Source organism: Pogona vitticeps, chromosome 4 (genome assembly GCF_051106095.1).
Source record: "Pogona vitticeps strain Pit_001003342236 chromosome 4, PviZW2.1, whole genome shotgun sequence".
NCBI classification, from domain to species: Eukaryota; Metazoa; Chordata; class Lepidosauria; order Squamata; family Agamidae; genus Pogona; species Pogona vitticeps.
Genome location: NC_135786.1, coordinates 44786907 through 44804252, shown reverse-complemented (window position 1 = coordinate 44804252; position 17346 = coordinate 44786907). Strand labels below are relative to the sequence as shown.

Below are 17346 nucleotides of genomic sequence, written 5' to 3'. Positions count from 1 at the left end.
ATCATGTAAGGAGATGCTGAAATGTGGACATATTTCTTGTCCATATCTCCTCTTCCAACTTTTATGCCTGTAACCTTGAAATAAAGCTTTGGTGAGACAAGGAGCACTTCTAGACCTCAGATTTAAAATTCTCCAATCATTCAAGTTTCCAAGAAACATAGACACTATCAGCAACAATCTGCTGCTTTCCAATGCTTCCCTTTATTTCTTCTTCTTTTTCTCTCCTTAGCAGGGAGAAGAGACATAACGATTGTACAGTACCTTTTAAGTTTAAGCAATAGGAGCAACCATTCTGAAAGTCTCTTTACAACCATGTCAATATGTATAAGAATGCTTTGCACAGATCCCTCCAGATTCTGGGCCTATGTTCCTAGTTTTTGTACACAGAGACATCTTTTCAGCTAAGAATAGCACAAACTTTTAGATTACTTAAGGAAACAGAGAGAGAGAGAGAGAGAGAGAGAGAGAGAGAGAGAGAGAGAGACCACACACATGCAGCAAATTCTTATCCCTCTATACAGTTTCTGGGGGAAAAACACAAATGAAAGCATACATTTGTTTTTGTCCAGAGATGGGAAAAAAGATAAGATTTTGGCCAGTGTTCAATTTCTTAATTATACCTGCAGAAGGCAAATGGTGCAGCTCACAGTAGCTTCTGAGTACTCATTAACAAACCCTCACTTGGAGTTTTGGGCATACCTCAGGCTGGTGAGTTGCTCCATGTTCTAAACCACCAAGTGGAGACTCATTAATTGCAGGAAAGAAGCCACTGCAAGTTATCCCATTCTTCTTTTGCAGGCAGAACTATGGGTTTTCCTACTACTGTACATGACATGTGGTGTCTGGACAGGAAAAAGAAATGTAGCCCAAAAAGTATGGTTTCCCATTTCTCTTGTTGTTAGCTATCACAAGGTAAGTTATATTTTATAGCTGGGCATCTGCATCCACACAGAAGACATACAGGTTTTCCATTTCTAATGACAAGAACACTCACCATTTCCAGCCCATTTTTCAAAAGTGGCACAACTATTGCTGCTCTGCAGGGCTATTTATTTTCTGAACCTCATTCCCAATTAACTGACTCTAGAAGGGACATCACAGACTAAAAATAAAAGAACACCAGAACAGTCGTGCTGGGTTAGACTAAAGCCCTTTCTAATCCAGCATTCTGTTTACAGCATGGCCAACCTGTGCCTTGTGGGAAGCCCACAGGCAGAACATGACTATAGCACCAACTGTCCATCTCATGTACTCTAGCAACCTATACAAACAGGCATATAGTCTTTATTAATCTGAGGAAATGTATGGTCATCCTGGTCAATAACCACTGATGACTAATAGCCCCTGATAATCTTTGCTGTCCTTCTGCAGGCAGATGAAGACCTTTCTATTCAGGCAAGCTTTTTCTTAATGACTGGTGGTCTGAGAGGAGCTTTAAATGGATTGGTTTGCTCTGTTTTTTAAATGTGTTTTAATATTCATCTTAGTTACCATTTTAATATAATACTCAATCAATTATTTTAAATATTTGTATACTTACTATTTTTAGTTTTTAAATACTGTTTAAATTATGTAAGTAAGACACCTTGGGTCCTTATATAAATAAATAAATAAATAAATAAACAAACAAACAAACAAAGAAACAAACAAATAAATAAATAAAACAATCCCCCATTAATGTCTCAAATCCTTTTTAAAGTACTTCATGCCAGAAGCCATCCCCACTTTTTATGGCAGAGAATCCACAGTTAAACCATATGTTATTGTTAAATAACGCCCCTGGGAATGGTGCTCCATCTCTTCCGGATGTAATCTTCCATTATGACTTGGAGTTGTGGCAAGGTTTCTTTCCCAGCCACTTCAGACATCAGGTGCCAGCAATGTTGGTAGGTTTGGAAATGGCAAAAGGGAAGAGGAGGGTTGGTAAAAGAAAGGAAAGGAAAGATCAAAACTAGAAATGCCGAAATGACCATTTTTAGTTTTGATGTTGTGGTGCCTATGTCTTGGAATAGAGGTTCAGAGGACCCCTCAAAGTGAGTAAACCAAATTCTCCAGGAGGAAAATAACTTTTAATTTTAAAAAAAATAATTTTGGAGTTGGGGGAGGCTCTACAGTTTGGGGTACCTTGGGATGCAAAAAAAAATGCCACAAGCAACCTGCTGATCCTACAGTATCCATCCTTGTCAAATGTAAAGGTTAGATTATTATTGCCTTGAGAATCTTACACATTAGCCTCAACTCATTCCCCCCATTAACCCAATATTTATAGAGTGCTTTCACACACACCCCACCACACCCCAATATTTTGTCTCTGCATGCGTATATATTGCCACCAAAGTGCCACCAGAATGGCTGTGTCAGCTTGGGAGAAATCCCATTTAACTGGCTACCCTTACATTGTTCCAGTGTTTCCCATAACACAGCCACAGTAATTAGCACCATTGGGAAATAGCAGCAATATGTCTTTTTCTATGTGTTAAGTCCATTAATAATATCCTTTGTTCTCTTGTCCCAACTTGAATCCTGCTTTACTCACTTTTTTGATGAGTTCCTATTCCCTGAAGTATCCTCTCAGGAGGATGGATGTCTAGTTTACATGGGTACAACTAGAATATACAAGGCAGAATAAATTTCCTGTCTCCTCAGTGTCTATTTTACAACCAGTTAAATGTCTTGTGACTGCCATTGTGGAGGCCATACTCCAGAAAAGAGCTGGAAATTCTAAGAAGTTTTCTCTCCCATCTTGACTCTCCATCCAAGCTTGCCCATATATCCACTTTAGCTCATTATGTCCTAAGTGTCTCTGATATAGTGCACCCAGGATGGTTGTTAGGGCTATATCTACTGCATAGATCAAGTGAGCACGTTGAACAAACAGATGGTGCTTGGATAAATCAAGGTGTTTTCTTTTACACTTGATAGGTGAGCTGACAGAGCCATGATAGAAGGCACAAAAATAGCAACCACCATTTGTTCTCAAAACTGCTTGGTGTAATTTCTCTTCTGCCAGGCTGATAAAAGGCAAAATCCTTTCTTCGTTCACTTGCAGTGGATCTATTAAAGCAGTTTTCCCATTTGCTCTCAGTATCAGACAAAGGAGTCTTTTGTGTCTCTTGGTATAACCCTTTGAGTTCTTTTACAATCAAGACTCAGATTACTTCTTTATACTTAGTCTTCAGACAAATATTCAGGATGGATTTCAGAATTATCCAGACTGAATAATGGATTCAAATCACATTTCAACCAACATTCCATTTTTAACAGGGGAAAACATCCTGAAGGTTTGCAGAACCCTAGTATTAGGGGGATGTGGTGGCACTGTGAGCTAACCCACAGAAGCCTGTGCTGCAGGGTCAGAAGATCAGCAGTCATAAGATCGAATCCACGCAACGGAGTGAGCTCCCGTCGCTTTGTCCCAGCTCCTCACCAACCTAGCAGTTCGAAAGCATGTAAATGCGAGTAGATAAATAGGTACCATCTCAGTGGGAAGGTAAAACGGCGTTCCCTAGTCACGCTGGCCACGTGACAACGGAAACTGTCTTTGGAGAAGCGCTGGCTTGATGGCTTGAAAAATGGGATGACCACCCCCCTAGAGTCGGACATGACTAGACTAAAAATGTCAAGGGGAACCTTTACCTTAGTATTTTCATTTAAAAATTGTTGTTTTCTCTCTTTTTCTTCTCTGTTTGACAAAAGGGTAGGAAAACACCTGACTTCTGACTCTAAATGAGCCTGCAAAGGCTCCCCATGCAATCTGGGGGCTGGGAAGGCCCTGGTTTTTCCCAAATTTACACACCACCATTCAAGATACTTCTTCTGTATGTCTCTGGCCATCACTGTTGAGAAGGCACAATGTTTATAGTAAATCCTACTTTTCTCACCAATCACCAAAATATTGCTAATTCAAATTGGCAAATATCATAGAGTGCAGAACATACCAGATGTTTCTCCCCCATCCCATGGTCATCAGCAGGGCTGTAAATCTTTGCTTATTTCATTCCCACAGACAAGAAAGAAAAATTTCAAGTTTTCTGCCCACTGGGCAAGATTAGAAGAAGTGTTGCATGGAAGTACAAAAATTCATGGAAGGTGATGTATTTTTTGACCAAAACAAATTACAAAACATTCAGAAATATAGCCCCACTGTATTTTTTGCTAAAATCTAAATAGTCTCTGTGTTAAAAAACTTGCAACTTTTTTTGGTCCAATAAACAAACCAACCATCTTTTATTTGAATGCTGTAGTTTACTGAAAAATCTTAAAGCAGTTGCTCATTTTTATGACAGAGTGTCTTGATGTGTCTCAACTGGGAAAATTCACTAGCATTCATTACATTCTTACCCTACAGGATTTTCTCAAGAAAGGATTATTGATCTGCACTATGCAAGGTCCCTTTTCATATGACATTTGCATCTTCCTCATGGTGTTCAGGTTTTATTTAAGGTTTTCTCTATGTAATCTGGTGGTTAAATTTTACCTTAAATGCCTTGAAAACTAGAATTGATTACTTTAGGGGTGAATGAGAATGATCTACAATTTTGCTGAAATTTCGTTTTCCACACACCTGTTAAAATTAAACAGCCACACTATCCATTTCATGTTGCCACTCTATGTAGGTCATTCTAAAATTCGCATTTCACAGTCATAAAAACCCAATGTTCAACTGTTTGTGCATACCGTGTGTGCCTTAGATATGCTGCCTATGTCTGGACCCAACATCCTTCCCTGTTCTGAAACATATGTTTGTATCTCAGGGAGAGGTTGTGCCAAGTAAAAGGAGTTATGAGAGCACACAAAACACTTTTGGCCACTGGTGTTCTTCACCATGTATCCATAGAAGAAACCTAGGAAAAACTAGCTTTCTATTTCCAGTCAAGCAACTTCAAAAAGAGTGATTTGGAGCAGAAAAGTTAGTGGGAGAGTGTCCCAAGGTCCTTCTTAGGTAAGGGTGTGTCAAAGGGCCCTGGGAGACCTGAAGTCCATTCGCACATGGGGAACATATCATATTCAAGTACCTTATTCTTCTATTTGTACATGAAAGTCAAATGGGGGATGCCTTGTCAGTCCCTCCTTCCTTGTGTTTTGTTCTCTTAGTCACCAGGTCCAGCCTCGCAGTGGTTCACATCACACTCCCACAACAGTGTCCTGAGTTCAGTCCACTCAGTGTAGGGACTTGTATCTTGGGCCACCACTCTGAGGTTTTCTAGATTGGATCTGAGGATCTGGGACTGTGCACAGTTGCAGCCAAAGCAGTTCCAGCTGCTGCTGCTGTTTCTAGCATTGTTTCATGGGGGCAGGACATGGTGGTGAACTCCCAGGTTTGACACCAGCTGGCAGTGATGCTGGGCATCAGGTCATGGTCAAGTGCCAATCTCATAGAAGGCCTCCCATGTCACAAGCATCAGATTAGACAAGTTCAGAGCATCTACCCAATAATCTTTATTGGACTCACTCCTCAGTTCCTGGCTGGCGCCATGTCTCCAGGCTTCTCCACCTTTAAACATTCACTCCATCTCCTAACTCCCCTCCTAGATATCATTAATTACTGTAGACTATCCCAATTGGAGACAACTAAAAGAGTTCTATCCCGGGCAAAGCTGGCACAATCTGGATGACTACCAAAGTAGAGGAGAAAGAACAGTAAAAGAGGGGAAAAAACAGGGAGAGGAGCACTGAGTTAGTGTGGAAATGAGGAATTTTTAGTCCAGGCAAACCTGGGCCCATTCACTAGTATTAGATATATAAAATGGAAGTCAACAGATGAGAAATACTATTGCTTGCAAGCTTAGACACTTCCTCTCCAGTCTAATAATAAAATGAGAAAATAAATAGAAAGAAGTAAGCATATAATTTTATAGTCTGTGAAATTGATTTGCCTCCCACCTACTATTTTTAATTTTTGTTTTCTCTTCAGCTGGGCAGAAGGAGGTTGGTCGTTTTCCAGGAATGCTAGTGACAAAAGTACCAAGACAAAGACAAAATAATAATAATAAAACTTACCTTATCATAAACTTGCAAGTGTGATGCAGTCAGAAATTACTCCCTTTATGAGATTTGTAATATGTGTACAAATGCTAGTATTATAGACTTTATCTGCCGCGTCTGACATCATACTACTTGCATATTTAGCCAATAGCATTTTGCCTTTGTACATTATCAATATTTAAAGACAAAGAATAGACAAGGAAGATAAGGGAAAAGAGAGAGAGAAATGAACATTAGATGAATTAAGAAGTCCCTTCCTTTCCCTCCTACTTTTTGGTGCTTTGACATTTTGAAAGCACAACACATGTACAAATACATTTCCTCTGACACTATGTCACGCAGGACTTGGTAGAAATATGTATTCCTCTCACATACAGAAACAGAACTTCCTCCTCCAGTGATGCTTGCCATGAGATTATCTCCTTTGCCTAGAGACAGGAGAAGCACAGCAACTCCCTGGGACTTCAGCTGGTGCCATTAGAGTTGGTAACTAGAGATGGGCACAAACTGCCAGTTTGGTGGTTTGTGCTGGTCCATTTTTCAGCCAAACAGACGTTTGGCAGTTCCTAGCCTGCCTCCTCCACAGTCACCCATTCAGAGGCAGCACCTCAGCTTTTTTGTCCCGCTTCCTCTATGTGCTCCCTCTAAATTGGCATCTGCCAGAGGAGGCAGGGCTGGGAACTGCCAAACACCAGCCGAGAAATGAACTGGCATGAACTCCTAAACTGGCAGTTCATGCCCATCTCTACAGGCAATCCTAACAGGATTGTAGTCCACAAGATTTGGAGACCCATCAGTTGCCTAAATTGGTATAGACAGATGATGTGGCAATAGCACCTTCAAATGGTATAAAGGAAGAGTGAATATGTTCCTGCAAATGAAGAGGAGAATAACAAGTATGACAAAGTGACAAAAAATCCAAGTGCTAAATTTTGTTAACTTCTGTAGTACTAATACCTACTCTTATGAACAACACTGTGGGCAACATGAATAAATGACCTTGAGTCTTCAGAAAAAGAGAACTTAAAAATGTCAGCCAGACTTGCAAAATAACCCCGTGTTCCAAAACAGGAATGGAGAAAGGAGAGATTGTGAAAGTGATTGTGAGAGAACACGAAACCATTTATCCTTGACAGGATTAATAATGTTGACATGTATTAGAATATGTCTAATATGTATTTATTTAGTCAACTGAAAGCTACTTTACCAAGGATTCTGAGAGTTGTTTTTTAAACTTTTAAAAGAATATAAGATCATTTCAGAATTCAGAAGATCAGAAAATGTTTTTAAAAAAGCAACAAATTGCCATGCCAGAAAAACTGGTCCTTAACTCATGCCAAAGATGTTAAGCAGAGAAATGTCGGGATTAAAGTAGAATAGAAGACTGAACTAAGTCTCATTTCCAGAACTACTGAAAGTACTTCAGAGCCAAACAAATGAAAATAGTGGGATGCAATGAAAAATAAAATTCATATTTGAATTATGACATTAGTTTACATTGCTCCTCAACTGCTTTGGAAAGGTTGTTCAATGGGAACAGGTATCTCACCACCAGCTGTTTTTCCCTGACCCATGGAGAAGGAGTTGTGGGACTGACAGTTATAGGAGACTTTCTACCTAGGGAAGGACAAACATCTCTATTGTTCATGCCAAGTCCCAGTATAACTGCAAAAGAACAGTGGTTAAAAAAAAAACAGGTACACAGCTGTTCAGAATATTGTTTCTTCTGCTTTCAAATTGCAGCAGCAGCTGCTATTTGGATGAAGAAGTCCCCATCAACATATGGCAGTGCAATTTAACCATTTTCTTCAAAATTCTACAACTGAAGATTAGATAAAAACAGGCCACACATTTCTGATAATGAAAGATCATCAAAAGAGCAATGAACCCAGTAAATATTGACAAATTACGTGCCTTCCAACAATGTCCAAGCTCCTCACAGGAGTTCTTGCGAGACCAATATATAATTTGTATTCGTGAAGGCTTTCACAGCCGGGATCTAATGGTTGTTGTGGGTTTTTCGGGCTCTTTGGCCATGTTCTGAAGGTTGTTCTTCCTAACGTTTCGCCAGTCTCTGTGGCCGGCATCTTCAGAGGACAGCATTCAGTTAGTTAGTTAGTTAGTTAGACTGTTAAAAAGGCATTTGACTCATTGCCACATAGTTGGATTAATACCTGCCTAAATTTGGGGGGGGGGGGGATTTGTAAAAATATTCAGAGGTTCCTCAAGAAAAACATGAAAACTGGAAAACTGTCTTAATAGCCTATGATGAAGAAACTGGTGAAGTTAGCATCAAAAGAGAAATATTCCCAGGGGATTCTTTGACACCTTTGCTGTTTAAAATCTCACTAATCCCCATGTCAATAATTTTAAATAAAACTGGATTGAGCTACCACATTTCAGTATAAGCAGGAAAAATCAATTGCCTCTTATACATGGATGAGCTAAAACTATATGCAAAAGGTTGCACTCAGATAGAAACACTGCTAAACACAGTGCGAATATTTAGTGAAAATATTCAAATGAAATTGGAATTGACAAATGTGCAGCTCTCTCTATTCAATGTGGCAAAATCCAAAAACTAAATGGAATAGAGTTAAAATTGTGATATTATAAAATCACTATCAAGTAATGAAAATTATAAATACCATAAAATACTAGAAGCAGATAAAATCCTGCACACAAAAGTTAAATAACTGCCAGAAAGGGAATACATCAAAAGACTGCAGAAAACCTTAAAATCAACATTAAATGGTGGAAATACAATCAAAGCCATAAACTCATGGGCAGTTCCAATAATTAGATGCCTAGCTGGAATAATAGATTGGGCTAAAAGTGAATTAGAAGTGGATTGAAAAACATGGAAACCAATGAACATGCATCATGCACTACATCCAAAAAGTAATGTGGACAGATTACATTTACCATTATAAATTGGAAACCGTGGATTACTGCAAATACAGCAGGTAGTAGAGGAGAAAAAGGAAGTCTAAATGATTATATTGGTGCAAACAGAGAAAAATTACTTACGGTGACAAAAATGGAGAATATTTTGAAAACAGCAGAAACCAAGGCTCAATATAAGAAACAACAATTTGAAAATCAATTAAACAATTAAACAAAATGGATAACAGCTAAGAAATATAGATGAAAAGCATGATCATAATTCAACATGGGCATGGCCAAAACTGGGGACCTTAACAAAGAAACATAAAGCTTGATTTTTGCTCCACAAAAACAAGCACTCCAATCCAATGTGATGAAAGCCAAGATCCAAGGAATTAGTGCTAACAGCAAATGTCGACTCTGCCAAGAAAAAGATGAAACTGTGTCACATCTCATCTGTGAATGTCCAAAGAATGCACAAACAGATTACAAAATTAGCCACCATTAGCCGCCCAGAGACCTTTGGGTAGTGTGGGCGGCATATAAATCAAATAAATAAATAAATAAATAAATAAAATTAGTGCACTGGTCATTATATAACTTGTCAGCCTACAAAAACCCATGGGAACATCTGGTAGAAAAGATGTCAGAAAATGAGGAAGTCAGGTATTTGGGGGGGATTTCTGGATCCAAATGGATAGAGACATTGAAATGTCTGGATCATTGACACGGCAATTCCAGGAGATACCAGAGCTGAAAATAAAAAAATTGGAAAAGCTAACAAAATACAGAGACCTGGCAATCTAAGCATCTCACTTGTGGCTGAAACACAATTCCGTGGTCCCTGTAGTCATTGGAGCTTTGGGAACAAAATCAAGACATTTCACACAGTACTATAAGCAGTTGCAGATCTCAGAAATATCACCATCAGAGCTACAAAAAACAGCAATATTAGGAACAGCATACATACTGTGCTGGTATTTAACAGATAGGTTTTTGGTTAAAGCTTGTATCTGTTTTATAATACCAGTCAATGATTTATAATTTTGATTGATTGTACCTGGTGTTTTTGGATAATAATAATAATAATAATAATAATAATAATAATAATAATAATAATAAGAAGAAGAAGAAGAAGAAGAAGAAGAAGAAGAAGAAGAAGAAGAAGAAGAAGAAGAAGAAGAAGAAGAAGAAGAATTATAAAAATAAGAATAAGAATAAGAATAAGAATGTGCCATCGAGTTGACACTCTCCAGGTTTTCTTCACTTCTGTAAGATAGTCAGAAGTGGTGATCAGCTAAAGATAGTCTGAGTGAACCCAGCTGACCTGCTTCTGGGAAAAGCAATGTGGATCAAACTCTTGTCCCCTTCTGGAGGCAGGCACTCCAATCCAGTATTAAACTGGCTCCAGCAAATCTGAAAAAAAAATCTGGACAATAAGTACATAGATAATGTGGGTTTTTTTTTTTCCTGTGCCGTCAAATCAACAAGTGTAACTAACATTGATCCTCAATTTCTTTACCTTATAAATAATTGATAATGATGTTGACAATACAAAATTATGTTTATACTACCAAAAATTATAAATTTACATTATTAAAAGTATTAATTAAAAGGTGGTTATGTAACGAGACTGAAACAGTGGCTGAAAAATAGGCAATGAAACCAAAACCTTCACCTTTACATTTATGTATAGTTATTTTGTATAAGTAAATTTCGCCTTTTACATCATTCTGCATTAAATGAATTCACTGCATTTTGATTTTAGGACTATATTGAATTAATATTGTCCTCCATGATGTATCTACTATTCTTATGCCACATTATAGCTTAGGGTTAGCCCTCCCTTTTGGACCACTGTGAACCTTGTGCTAGGCTAGATAGTGTATTTGTAGTGTGTTTATTTCTACCCAATTCATAGCAGCCTGACTCATCTAGCTATTAGGAGAAAACACAGCAAAAAGACTGGTCTGCCCCAATAACCCCAATAAAAGGATAAAGCAAGAGACAGCTGGTGGTAGAAATCAACAACAAGGCTAGGAATGAGCAAGAAGCAGCAAAGGGAGAATTTCAGCTCCAGTCTTTGGCTTGTTGCTTAGCACAAGTGAACTGGGGCCAAGAGCTTCATCATACAATGCTTTTCTAAGGCAGTAGCAAATTACTGCCTATCCTTAAGGAACACAAAGAGAAAAAGGAACCGTGACGAACAGTGTGCAACTTCTTTTAAGTCCCATAGGGTTATTCCTGAGGGGAAATAAGTTCAAATGGGCAGAGCACGATATGCTTTAAGTAAGGGAGTAAGTACTAGATGATGTTTGAGTAAGATGACCCTTTCCAATTCAGAAATAACTAAAAGATTATCAGCTTTTGTATCAAAAAAAGAACATTGTGAAGGCTGATCCTGCTCAAAAAAAATATCAGCAGTGAAAGGATTAGAAAACAGCGTCACTCTTTGATTTTCCCACTGCAGCGATCAGCTGTAGATTACTTGCTTTTCCCATTGAGGGAGCAAACAATTGTAGATTCTCATATGTGAAAACACAATATTAATTGGGAAGCCAGATTCAGGAGTGAATAGGTAGCTCAGGTCTGCAGAGAAGACATACATAGTTGGATGGAAACATAGCTCTGTGAGAATCAACAAAGAGAAATGGGTCATTTCATATAAAACTAGAAACTAGAAGAGGGTCAAATAAATTCATGATATTAGAGTTTCTATCGTCATGTTTCTTCCAGGATATACATCACTGACTGTCTTATTCAGTAATGGTAGGCCTCTGTTAATGGTCTTGTGCTTTAAAATTTCTTAGACAGCTTTTCATTCTCTTGGATTTACACTGGTGTCTAGGAAATCTTGAAAGCAAGGGGCATAAAATGCTAAATCCTGTGCTATCCACAGTGAAAATCCGATTTAGGTATTCCACAAGAGATGTACATAATGGATATGAAGACAGTGATTTAGAGAAAGATAACTGTGGCCTTAGAGAGAATACTGTTACAGGAGCAAGCTACTCAAGTACTCATCTGCTAATATAAAGTTGAAGTGCAAAAAATTGAGTAAATGGTTGTTGTGGGTTTTTCAGGCTCTTTGGCAGTGTTCTGAAGGTTGTTCTTCCCAACGTTTCGCCAGTCTCTGTGGCCAGCACCTTCAGAGGACAGCACTCTGTGCTCTGGTGCAGTTTTTTTGGGAGTTGAGTATTTATAGCTGTCGGATCAGCTTTTGTCCTTTTCAGGAGATGGGTGACTATGATGATCTGTGTGTTTTTGTTGTGGGTGTATTGTTGTAATAAGGAGGAAAAATTATCTGTCACTGTGATTAATGGGTGACATTAGCTGGTCTTTTGTGTGTAGTGATCACTGGTCCTTGTGTCTGGATAGAGTTCATTGACCTTTTGCAGGCTGTATTTTTCAGTGCTGGGAGCCAAGATTTGTTGAGTTTTAAACGTTCTTCTTTTTTGTTGAAGCTCTGCTAGTGTTTGTGGATTTCAATGGCTTCCCTGTGCAGTCTAACGTAATGATTGCTAGTATTGTTCAGTCTTTCAGTATTTTGAAATAGAATTCCATGTCCAGCTTGTTTTAGGGCATGTTGAGCTACTGCAGTTTTTTCTAGTTGTTTTAGTCAGCAGTGTCTCTCATGTTCTTTGATTCCGGTGTGGATGCTGCATTTTGTAGTTCCAGTATATACCTGTCCACAACTGCAAGGTATCCGGTATACTCCTGCAGTAGTGAGGGGGTCCCTTCTGTCCTTTGTTGACGTAACATTTGCTATATTTTTGTGGTACCACAGTCAGCAAAGGACAGAAGGGACCCCCTCACCAGTGCAGGAGTATACCAGATACCTTGCAGTTGTGGCCAGGTATATATTGGAACCACAAAATGAAGCATCCACACCAGAATAAAAGAACATGAGAGACATTAAGGTGCACAGGTGGTTGTTGTTGTTTACTCATTAAGTAGTGTCTGACTCTTTGTGACCCCATGGACCAGAGCACGCCAGGCCCTCCTGTCTTCCACTGCCTCCAGGAGTTGGGTCAAATTCATGTTGGTAGCTTCGATGACACTGTCCAACCATCTCATCCTCTGTCATCCCCTTCTCCTCTTGCCTTCACTCTTTCACAACGTCAAGGTTTTTTCCAGAGAGTCTTCTCATTAAATGGCCAAGGTCTTGGCGCCTCCGCTTCAAGATCCATCCTTCTAGTGAACACTCAGGGTTGATTTCCTTTAGAATGGATAGGTTTGTTCTCTTTGCAGTCCAGGGGACTCTCAAGAGTCTCCTCCAGCACCACAATTCAAAAGCATCAATTCTTTGGGGGTCAGCCTCCTTTATGGTCCATCTCTCACTTCCGTACGTTGTTACTGGAAAAACCATAGCTTTGACTATGCAGACCTTTGTCAACAAGGTGATGTCTCTGCTTTTTAAGATCTTGTCTAAGTTTCTCATTGCTTTCCTCCCAAGAAGCAGGTGTCTTTTAATTTCATGGCTGCTGTCACCATCTGCAGTGATCATGGAGCCCAGGAAAGTAAAATCTGTCACTGCCTCCATATCTTCCCTTTCTATTTGCCAGGAGGTGATGGGACCAGTGGCCATGATCTTAGTTTTTTATGTTGAGCTTTAGACCGTTTTTTGTGCTCTCCTCTTTCACCCTCATTAAGAGGTTCCTTAATTTCTCCTCACTTTCTGCCATCAGAGTGGTATCATCTGTATATCGGAGGTTGTTGATATTTCTTCCAGTAATCTTAATTTCGAATTGGGATTCATCCAGTCCTGCCTTTTGCATGATGTATTCTGCATGTAAGTTAAATAAGCAGGGAGACAATATACAGCCTTGTCGTATTCCTTTCCCAATTTTGAACCAATCAGTTGTTCCATATCCAGTTCTAACTGTTGCTTCCTGTCCCACATATAGATTTTTCAGGAGGTAGATAAGGTGGTCAGGCACTCCCATTTCTTTAAGAACTTGCCACAGTTTGTTGTGGTCGACACAGTCAAAGGCTTTTGCATAGTCAATGAAGCAAAAGTAGATGTTTTTCCAAAACTCTCCGGCTTTCTCATAATCCAGTGCATGTTAGCAATTTGGTCTCTAGTACTTCTGCCCCTTCGAAATCCAGCTTGTACTTCTGGGAGTTCTTGGTCCACATACTGCTGAAGCCTACCTTGTAGGATTTGAAGCATAACCTTGCTGGCGTGTGAAATGAGTGCAACTTTACGGTAGTTGGAGCATTCTTTGGCACTGCCCTTCTTTGGGATTGGTATGTAGATTGATCTTTTCCAATCCTCTGGCTACTGCTGAGTTTTCCAAACTTGCTGGCATATTGAATGTAGCACTCAAGCTGCTACACTCAATTGAAGGTGCACAGGTATTGGCAACCTAATAACAACTTTCTTCGAACTTCCCTCCAAATCCCCACTATTATTCCAATAGTTCTTCATGTCATTATTCCGACCCCTGTTATGCATGATCAATTCAACTCCAAATAACTTTAAGTCTGGATATGTGAACTGGAAGCCAAAAGAAGGAATAAACAATCCTGTTTCGTCTTTTGGCAGTGTGAGATAAGAGACAACTAGCTGTCTTATCACTAGGGAGTTTTTACTAATACATCACTGGATGTGGTTTAAATGCTTAGAAATATCTGGCTATGTTTTTAATCGGCTTGCAGTTTTTGGATGTTTAAAGTACAAATATGGATTTCAAACATGTCAAGGGAGCAAATTAACTCCGAAAAATGGCCATTCTTTCCAAGGTTGCACCTGCCATGAAATTGCTCCAAGTATGCATTTCCCCCTCTGGTCTCCAGCGTGTCATTATGGTAGATTGATCTCAGTCCTCTCTCTAGCAGTTCCCCCCTTAGATGGTTTTTGTATGGAAATTAATGGGAGGCTGAAAACATTGCTTTCTCAGCTGCAATAGCAGAAGTCACTTTTGATTGAGCATTTGAAATCCAGCAGACTGGAGTGATCTCTTCACTTCTGTTTGCTCTTGCATTATCACTTGTGTCAAGTTTTGTCACAGCAGCCATTTCTTCACTTCACCTACCCTATCTATCTCTAATGGGTATTTCACTCCTAACAGCCTCTTTCATTTTACTATGGGTCTTGCTCTCATTTCTACCAAGGCCAGTTCTTTTATTTGCTGTAGAAAATCCAAGCATCAGCTTCTACATTCAGCTACCTCTCGATTGTCCTATTGACCCATGTCTTATTTTATGACATGGCATTGTTTCCTTTTTCCTTATAATCATAGACCCAAACGGGTCTATGATTATAAAAATAAAAAGGATGATGCTGTTAGGTTGCTCAAAGGATGTTAAGTTCATTTCTGCAATGCAATAAACACACCAGCACAGCTTTCAGCAGGGATAGACCTCCTGGGTGGTAGCTTTCATCTTAACATGTAACTTTTTGTTTAGCTTCTAATGCTCTTTAGCAAGTGCTTATTTCAGACGTCTCACAAAAGCACCCACTACTGGTGTGTAACCTCTATGGACTACTTTGTTTAGCTCAGTGGGTTGTAAAAGATGTAAAAGTCTTCCTGACATATTTACCTTTGATGGGACCATCAGAATCATGCCCCTGCACCACACATGACATTATTTACTGCAGGTTTAGAGTGTAGAGTGAGTGTCCAATCCAAACTGTGGGGTGCAGGTAATGAGGACATTTCTGTAGTCATTGTGCCCATGACATCAGTAGTCATTATGTTTGATGGCGGCCAGAACAACATTACCACGAGCTTTCCGGAGTCATGTGCATACTGTGCCCAATCTTTTTCTGATTCCCTGAGTTCTTTATGCCAGTATGTCTGATATAATGGCACCAACCTAATGTACTGGGGTTTGATGATCTTCTGACCATATGCACTGCATCTCAGAAAGCTAAGACAACTCTACAGTCAGATGGTCTCTACAACTCATCCTAAATTGCCATTTCATACCAGAGTCAGTTTTGACATCAGGCTGTTGACTCATCATTTCTATGTTTATATATCATAACAGCCTGAAAACCTCAAGAATAAAGCATACGATGTTCCCAGAAAAGAACAGAAATACCCATAGGCACTGGGAGAGTATCATTTTGCTGCAGTAGGCATTATCAGATAGCTATACATTTTCAAATTAAACAAGAAGATTATTTTTAAAATATTGAGCTTTTAAATATAGTAATGTATTCTAATACAAAGATAAATCACAGCCATTCAGTTTCCCCATTAGCATTAATATTTGATGTCACATTGAATACTTATCCTCTCTCTCCGTGCAATCATCTTGCTTCCTACCTGCCTAATTTCATTGAATTTCTGCATGTCAGCTGAAAAGCAGCAGAAGTATAAAGTAGTTTTTCTGCATGGAGTCCATATTAAAAAAAACAAAAACCAGACCCAATATTAATCAAAGCTGCAATAGAACTGAGAGGGTAAGATAACTGGAAAATGCATGGCCAGTCACTGCACTGAAGGATTATATTCTGGCTATTTTATCAGTGAACTAGTTTTTCTTAGAAATGGTGCAGCAAACACTATTGAAAACAAGGGAAGTTTCCTTTTAAACTGAAACTTCAGTAAATCATCTTGTAATTTTGAACACTGGAAGTTTCTAGTTTGCTGGCTAAAATGGTATTTATACTTTAGAAATGAAAATTGGCTCTGTTTGTACTACTTCATCTTTATACTGCGGTAAGAACAAAGATTAGCAAAAGCTTTTGTTGTTTAGTCGTTAAGTCGTGTCCAACTCTTCGTGACTCCATGGACCAGAGCACACCAGGCCTTCCTGTCTTCCACTGCCTCCCAGACTTTGATCAAAAGCTAGAAGTTAAACTCCCCCCCTTAAAAAAAAGCCCTGCTTCCCCTAACTGTTCACCCTCGAGCCCTAGAACTGAAGATGCAAGCCGCAACAGAAGGAGCTACAAGAGAATTTGTGGCATTTCTTACTTTCATTTTGTCCTCTGCTTGATTTATACGATGCGTAGTCATAATGGGTGCTTAGTGCCTGGAGAATTCAACAGCAGAAAATAAAACTGTATCACCAAAATGTAGACCATATTTTGCTTCTTGCTTTCAGAAAGGCAGCAATTTGTTGACAGTTCAGTGCCTTGGGGCTGAATTTCTTCTCCAAGGAATGGAGCAACAAACTTATGAGACTTTCTGGCATTTGAGACAAAATAACTTGACTGTCCTGGAGTGTTGTGATTCCTGATGGAAGGTAGGAGGACATTTGCTTCCCTGCCAAAGGCAACAAAAGGGCTTTGACTTGTCTTACTCTTATGGGTGTTCTGATTTACAAATATGAGGCTGAACATGGGAGGAGAGGTAGACAAACATCAAGACAGTGATAGCCTTTATAGTGGTATCTAGTCCCAAAATCAATAGCTTACAGCTCTGTAAAGGTTGCTTCTTGACAGGACCTGATATCCAGTGTCAATGCCTAAAAGGACTTTGGACAAACATACCTATATTCTCAAGGATCTGTAAAGACTGT

The 17346-nt window shown here is 39.2% G+C and overlaps 1 long non-coding RNA gene across 1 annotated transcript in view; it reads left to right on the top strand.

The window, feature by feature from the left end:
- LOC144589189 (uncharacterized) overlaps positions 1–17026 on the top strand; it is a 44940-nt gene extending 27914 nt beyond the window's left edge. Inside the window, exon 3 of the long non-coding RNA XR_013545144.1 lies at positions 16930–17026. This is a non-coding gene — a long non-coding RNA (uncharacterized LOC144589189). The remainder of the gene's footprint in view (positions 1–16929) is intronic.
- The last annotated feature ends 320 nt before the right edge of the window (positions 17027–17346 follow it).